This window comes from Castor canadensis, chromosome 3 (assembly GCF_047511655.1).
Source record: "Castor canadensis chromosome 3, mCasCan1.hap1v2, whole genome shotgun sequence".
NCBI lineage: Eukaryota > Metazoa > Chordata > Mammalia > Rodentia > Castoridae > Castor > Castor canadensis.
In genome coordinates this window covers 55,535,099-55,543,328 of record NC_133388.1, presented here as the reverse complement: position 1 = coordinate 55,543,328, position 8,230 = coordinate 55,535,099, and the positions used below count along the sequence as shown (strand labels likewise).

At 40.4% G+C, this 8,230-nt stretch overlaps 1 long non-coding RNA gene and 1 other non-coding gene across 3 annotated transcripts; one reads left to right on the top strand and one right to left on the bottom strand.

Moving 5' to 3' along the window:
- The first annotated feature begins 861 nt into the window (after positions 1–861).
- On the top strand, positions 862–7,906 carry LOC141421288 (uncharacterized). 2 transcript variants are annotated; one of them, XR_012445898.1, is made up of 3 exons: positions 862–1,057; positions 5,077–5,152; positions 6,875–7,906. It is a non-coding gene; the product is annotated as an uncharacterized lncRNA (long non-coding RNA). The 2 variants fall into 2 exon arrangements; XR_012445897.1 differs by lacking the exon at positions 6,875–7,906 and adding an exon at positions 6,339–6,830.
- On the bottom strand, positions 6,304–6,513 carry LOC141421963 (small nucleolar RNA U3). Its single transcript, XR_012446635.1, has one exon. It is a non-coding gene; the product is annotated as a small nucleolar RNA U3 (small nucleolar RNA).
- Positions 7,907–8,230: the final 324 nt, after the last annotated feature.

Sequence of the window (8,230 nt, the reverse complement as noted above, 5' to 3'; positions counted from 1 at the left end):
AGACTTTACAAAGCAAGGTGAACTATAAAGAGGATCTCCTCAGGACAGGAAAAGGAGAAACCATGTAGAGAACAGAATATAAGCACAAAGATTAGGTGCCTGTCACCTAGGTGTGTTTCAAGAACTTGAAAGCAAAATTGTAAAGCATCCAGAAGAAGTAACAAGGATGACAGCTTTCCTGAACTTGATGCCACACCAAAAGCCTGATTTAGGCAATGACCATTAGAAATAACAATAATTATGAGATCTATGGTACATGTTTGTCTTGTTTTTAAAAACAATAATGTTTAATTCAGGTGAAGTGTTTTAAATCACACGAGAATGGGGAAGTATGGCAGCAAAACTTTAATTTGCAAATAAACATAGGCCATTATGTACACTTCAAAATTATTAATATTCTCCTTAAAACAATTTCATTTGAAATTAAATACTTTAACTTTTGTAGACTAACATAGTACTTAATCCTCATATAAAAACTGTCATAAATACTCAGAAATAATGAAAAACCAAAATATTGTACACTTTTCCACTGAAATGGAAAAACATTAATATAATATAGAGCATAGTGCTTACTACAAAAAGCCAAAAGAATAAACTATGCATGGGTTTGCCAAGTAAAATGGTCAGGATGGATCCACCTTCAACTCTTTCCAAGCAATGGGCTAATGTGTGAACCGATACACCCAAGGTACACTGCATTCACTTACTTAAGAAATGTTTGCCTAGTAGATGGTAGACCCCGTTCTAGAGACCGAGCCTGTGACCGTAAATAGAACAAAGCCTTACGCAGAGAATGACGTATACACACAATAAGAATAAACAAGACAGACAGGAAAACACATCATATGTCAAGGAAGAATACTGAAGGAGGAACATGAATTTTAACAGGCTGTATGGGAGGGCAGTGGAAATCTTAATCAGGACAGCCAGGAAAGGCCTTGCTGATGGAGACATTTCAGCAGGGAACTGAGGGAAGGACGCTGTCTGATAGAAAAGCTGAGAGCACAGAAGGATGCCGGGGTGTTTGCGGAACACTGAGAGGTGCAGTGTGGCTGGGGTAAGTGAAAAGGAAAGAAAAATGCAAGGCAACCTTAGACCTGTACAGGGGTCAGATCGTGGGAATTACTAAATATGTTAGCATGGACTTTAAGGGAAGTAGAGGCAATTAGAAAGTTCTGGGTAGAGAAATGACATAATCAGACGTGTGTTTTATTTGTCCTGCCACTGTGTTAAGAACTAGTGAACAGAGGATTTATAAAACGGAAAGTAGAAGACCAATCAACAAACTTTTGCATTAATCTAGACAGCAAATGATAGCATGTGACATGCAACAAGTGACAACATTCTGGACAGCTTTGTAGGGAAATATGACCAGACTTCCTGAGGGGAAAGAGAGGCAGATAAGTCAAGAATGACAGCACATTGTTTTGGCAAAACAACTAAAAGAGTTGCCATTCACTCAAGTAGGAAGGAGGGACAGACATGTTTTCTACAATGTGTAACATGTGTCCTTAACATCTGTGTGCATGCACGTGTTTACAAAGGAATGTTTTCCTGCCTCAGAACGATCCAGTCCCTGAAGTGAAGGTTTAAGCTTAAAATGTGGGCTTTAAATTTTTGATAATTGCTGCTCAATTACACTTAAATACTTACCCATCTCATTCACCAACAGTACCTGAGAATGTCTTTTCCTCACAATTCCTACCCGGTTATCAACTTTATCAAATGGTTATCAATACAATTGATAGCATTCGCAGCTCATTCTTTATTCTTCATTCTTTCATGGTGACAAACTTGTGAGACTGATATCCCAGGTGAAATGAACACAGGACTTCTTAATCATATATTAGTCCACGTGAATAGCAGCATCATAGCACAGTGAGCAGAACGTGCTGTTAAACGTCAGCATCGTCTTACCCAGCGTGCTCTTCTCCTCCTCAGTAAGAACTGTCTGGACTTCAGCTTTTCCACTCTGTCTTCCTAGACTCACCCCGGCAGCACCAGGAGCACCAGCAGCAGCACCATGATGCAAGCTCTGATCTTCCGTTTCATTCCCTTCTCACTTTTTCCTTTTCTCCTGGTTCTTTACTGCAAATTTAATACTAAGGGTAATGGTTCCTTTTCAGTGAAAACAGCACCACCATGCCTGGCACAAATGTTAGATGCATTGTTTCTGTCTCTTCTCACTCCAATTCCTTCCTATGTTGTCTCATTGTATTGTTTCTATGAATACAATTAATATTGCAGCCAACCGAAACAAACACCTAAAGTTCACTACATGTTTTAGCTACTTCTTGTGTGCTTATCTTGGTTCAGGTCACAGAAAAGGGCTGGTGGAGTGACAAAAAAATAAAAAGAGAAAACTGGTACTTGGGTGAATTATTGGAAAACTAAATGAAAAGGAAGTATTTTCAACAAAAATCTTGTAAACTCAAAAAAGAGCTATAAAATAAAAGGGTTTATTGAGCCACTACAGACACTAGCTACTAAAAGAAAGGACTAGTCCTGGTACAAGTAGCAAGAAAGCTAGGTAGAAGTTGGAAAAATGTCTGCTGGATGTTAAAAAAAAAAATGAGTATTTTATTTTAAAATATTGTGGAAGCAAGGAACAAGTTACTTCCTTTAGACCTACGTTGGCTGTTTAGATGAGGGGTGGATTATGCCAATAGCATGGCTTTGGGATAGATGGCCAATCCACAAGGACAAGCAAGCAGTGCCTTGGATTGGTTGGAGCTGCAAGCAGGATGTGATGGTATCTGGGGAGTTATGATATCTAGGATGTCCTGCCAGGAGTTCAATTAAAGCTTTAACATCCTTTCAAGCATGCAAAGACAGTCTTTTATTCTTTTCAGCCTACAACTTGTTGCTGATTAATCACCCTCCATCTCTCCTTCCTCCATCTTTTCCCAACCTAATTCAATTTAGGACATTTCAGAATTACTGGGTTTTTTTTTGCAGGACTTGGGTTTGAACTCAGGCTTTGTGCTTACAAAGCAGATGCTCTACTCCTTGAGCCACATCTCTAACCCTGAGAATTTTTTTCTTTATCAATATAAAGCTATAAATTGAGATCTGCTATATCAGATTTTTGCAGTACTGGGGCTTGAACTCAGGGCCTACACAGAGAGCCACTCCACCATCCCTTTTTTGTGAAAGGTTTTTTCAAGATAGGGTCTCACAGAACTAATTGCCTAAACTGGCTTCAAACCACAGTCCTCCTAATCTCTGCTTCCTGAATAGGTAGGATTACAGGCATGAGCCACCAGCATCCGGCTTGTATTTACTTTTTTAACGTAGCTATTTGACAACTTTTAATGCATATGTGGCTCACGTTATATTTCTATGGGAAAACACTGTCAAGTCTATGAGATTTGTTGCTGTTTGAAATTGTACCAATGAAAAGGGAACATTTCACTCCTACTTGAAAGCTTTGAGTCTTCTGGGTCGCTTTGACTCAGGGAAGCAGCCTCAATTCCCAGTCCAGAGCTTCAGATAAGAGGTTTTAAAATTGTAGTTTCTAGGGAAACAGGTGATAAGGCTGGCATGTTTCTAAGAGAACCTTTAAAACATGTTTCTAGGGCGAGAGGCCAAGTTCAGGTGAACAGTGTTTCTCCTTGGGCTTTGCACCCTCTCTCCTTTTCAATGTTCACTGTTCTTTCCCCTGATATCCCCAGCTCTGCTTGTTCTGTCAGCTCCAAAACAAAGATTACCATAAATCCCAAGAGTCAACCTGCCCCTGCTTCACGACAATACTCATCCAGACCTGACCCTGAACCATTGCATATACGCCATCATAAACTTTGCCCTGTTGCTGAGCACAGTAATCAACATTTTCAGAGGGAGCACTCAGGTCAGCACTTTTCCTGAACGGAATGAACTGGTTTTGGAATTGTATTTTAGCTTATTTAATACACTTAAAACATATGGATGAGTAAATCTTGAGCACAATTGCATATTGGAACCTGGTAGAGAATGAGAGTTAAGGACCCACACCTGTATGCATTAACATGGATAAATTTCAGAACACAATATTAAGGGGAAAGGAAGTCCCAAATGTTACTTATATATAACCTTTTATATAAAGTTCAAAAATAAGCCAGGCTTGGTGGTGCATGTCTATAATTTCAGTCTTTGGGGGCTGAAGGAGGAAGACCGTAAGTATGAGGCCAGCCTGGGCTACCAAACCAAACCAAACCAAGACAAATGAAAACAAGACAAAACAAAAAATAATGAAAACAACTGTATTGCTCCTCGATGCATTCATAGACATCAAACCTGAAGAAATGCCAGAGAGTGACTGTCATGGAAGTCAGGACAGGGCTGACTTGAGGGGAAGTAGGAAGAGACCATGTGAAAAGAAGACAAAGGGCTTCTACAGTCCTGACATCCCTCCACTGTGGTTCTGAGCTTTGGTGGCTCCACAGGGCTACTTTATAATGACTCCTTAAGGATGAAAGAGGAGGCTTAAAGACTAAAAGCACCACTGTCAGGCATTTTATACTCCAAAGAGCCCTTTATCAAACTAAAAGTAGTCACAGGTATGTTAATTATCTCTTTGGCTATGAGATTTAGCAAGTACAAATACAGAACTTCAGTAAATAAAAAGTAGAGAATGTCCAGTTAAGTGTGAATTTCAAATAAGCAACACATCATTTTTTGTCTATCTCCATACAATGTCTGGTCCCATGCAATATCTAGATACTTAAGATAATCAAAACAACTGTATATCTGAAATTCACACACAACCTAGCATCCTGTATCTTATCTGGCAACTCTCCCTTATGTGGCAGGTGGCAGTGACTGAGGACATGGCTACTCAGACGTGGCTCAAGGAAAGGGAAGAGGTGGAAGAAGTAAAGCTTTAAATTATCCTGACCCTAGGCTCCTCTTTGAGTAACAGTGTAAATGAGTTTTCTGAGTTCGATCATTATTGTAATAGTTTAGAATTTATAAATTTACATGGTGTGTTGAATAATTTCTATGGACAATATCCATCAGCAGTATAAGCAAATGTTTCTCCTAAAAATGGTCTTTCTTCCACTGTATTGGCCTCTCCTCTATTCATTTTGGATGAAGATATTATGGGAGATACCCTTGATGATGCTCATTCTACAACTGATTTGGAGCCAGCGAGCAGGAGTGAAGTTGCAAGGTAGGTTTTTTTGGCCACCTTTTTACTTCTACAAATAATCTCTAATGGCTTATCAAGTGCCAGGAATTGACTTAGGCCTGAAGGAAAAGGTAATGAATGGCACAGATATAGACTATTCCTAGGGAACCCTGAGACTAGGCCCTAGGGAACTAAGAGATTAAGATGAGCTGGGCCCCGGTGGCTCACCCCTATAATCCTAATTACTCCGGAAGAAGAGATGAGGAGATCAAGGTTCCAAGTCAACCCAGGCAAATAGTTGAAAAGATCCTGTCTCAAAAAGTACCCACCCCAAAAAAGGGCGGGTGGAGGGGACTCCAGTGGTAGAGCACCAGCCTAGCAAGCATGAGGCTCTGAGTTTAAACCTCAGTGCTGCCAAAAGAAAAAAAATTAAAATGATAAATGTAGATAACGCACTTGATAAAGCATTAACTAGCTATAAGTGGCTAGCTGCTGGTGGCTACCCAGCAACCTCTAGATCCCCTTCTTTGGTATTTGACTTGGTTGAAATTGACGTTAATCCCATTGTCACCACTGATGGTTAATTTGAGGCTGGTCATACAATCCAATCAGAACTGACACACCAAAGAGTTTTCTGGAAGGAAGAAGCTTTCACTGTTGCCATTGGTCTTGCTGTGCAATGTGGTACACCTTGGTAATAGACATCATATAGCTAACTGGAGGGGAGCCATCCAGACCCTCAGGGCTGTCAGGTTCACCTCTCCACGTGCAGCATTCACATGTGTGAAGGATGCAGCCAATACCCAGAAAAGGCATCCTGGTGACTTTGTGGATTCCTGCTTCAAGATGAACCTGAAACTACCCACAGACTTTTCAGTTACATTGAGCCAATAAGTTCACTTATTTCTTAGAGCAGTTTCAGTTTTCTGTCATTTGTGCTTTAAGTGTCCTTGCTGGGCTGGGCATGGTGGCACATATCTGCAATCCCACCACTCAGGAGGCTGTGGCAAGAGGTTGTGAGTTCAAGGCCACCCTGTCTCCAAAAATAAAAAGCCTAGGAGGACTTTTCTATTCTCAACCTCCAGCCTCATCCTCTAGAAATAATCACTGTTATATTTCTCCCAGACATTTGTTCGCATATGAAAACATATATTTATAACATATGCCATTTAAATTTTACCTATGTGCTTATTAAAGATGAAGCCCTCTCCTTTTCCCTCCCCTCAAGGAAGAAAAGAACCATCATCCATGACAAATGGCAGTTACAGGGAAGCAAATCAACAGCCAGCTTCCCATCCTGGAAAGCTCACTGCATCTACTTCTTGTGGTGCTTGGGACTCCACATGTTCAGAGAAATGTCTCCAGTAAGGAGTGATAGGAATGACCCCTCCAAGTGCAGTCATGATGTATGCCTTTTAATACAAATAAGATAGTACTAAATATATGGTGTCATGCTTGCATTGTAAACATTCATGTTGCATGTGGACATCTTTATTTCCTCAGGTTTTTGGGGGTTTTTTTGTTCTTCGTGAGACTGGGGTTTGAACTCAGGGATTCAGACTTGCAAAGCCAGTGGTCTACTGCTTGATCCACACCTCCAGTCCTCCTTGTTTTCTTTATGGATGCATAATATTCTGCAAATTGGATGCATCAGTGTTAACTTATCTTCCATCCTTGGAAATTCTTTTTGTCCCTCAATTTTTTGCTGTGACGACAATGTCTATTTGCATATATCTTTGTGTATTTGTTTACCTTCATTCACAGGAAAAGCAATCCTAGAAGTTTCAAAGAATGTGCACTTAAAATTTTGCCCTCCTGCATGTGAACTAAACAGAACTTTCTCAAAAGAAGAAATTCAAATGGCCAAAAAACACATGAAAAAATGCTCACCATCTCTAGCAATAAAGGAAATGCAAATTAAAACCACACTAAGATTCCACCTCACCCCTGTTAGAATAGCCATCATCAGCAACACCACCACCAACAGGTGTTGGCGAGGATGCGGGGAAAAAGGAACCCTCTTACACTGTTGGTGGGAATGTAGACTAGTACAACCACTCTGGAAAAAAATTTGGAGGCTACTTAAAAAGCTGGACATCGATCTACCATTTGATCCAGCAATACCACTCTTGGGGATATACCCAAAAGACTGTTACTCCAGAGGCACCTGCACATCCATGTTTATTGCGGCACTATTCCCAATAGCCAAGTTATGGAAACAGCCAAGATGCCCCAGCACTGACGAATGGATTAAGAAAATGTGGTATCTATACACAATGGAATTTTATGCAGCCATGAAGAAGAACGAAATGTTATCATTCGCTGGTAAATGGATGGAATTGGAGAACATCATTCTGAGTGAGGTTAGCCTGGCTCAAAAGACCAAAAATCGTATGTTCTCCCTCATATGTGGACATTAGATCAAGGGCAAACACAACAATGGGATTGGACTATGAGCACATGATAAAAGCGAGAGCACACAAGGGAGGGGTGAGGATAGGTAAGACACCTAAAAAACTAGCTAGCATTTGTTGCCCTTAATGCAGAGAAACTAAAGCAGATACCTTAAAGCAACTGAGGCCAATAGGAAAAGGGGACCAGGAACTAGAGAAAAGGTTAGATTAAAAAGAACTAACCTAGAAGGTAACACCCACGCACAGGAAATCAATGTGAGTCAATGCCCTGTATAGCTATCCTTATCTCAACCAGCAAAGCCCCTTGTTCCTTCCTATTATTGCTTATACTCTCTCTACAACAAAATTAGAGATAAGGGCAAAATAGTTTCTGCTGGGTATTGAGGGGGGGAGCGGGAGGGAGTGGAGTGGGTGGTAAGGGAGGGGGTGGGGGCAGGGGGGAGAAATAAACCAAGCCTTGTATGCACATATGAATAATAAAAGAAAAATGAAAAAAAAAAATTTTGCCCTCCTGAAAGACCACACCAACTCATGCTCTTCTCAGAAACACATAGGGATACATTTGTCTTCACCAATGCTAACACTGTGCCTCATCAAATTTAAGGAAATTTGTCAGTAGGACAGTGAAAAGCAGTATTGTTTTCTTGATTTTCATTTTCTTAGTATATGTACAAACACATAAATACACATAGAGACACATATATTT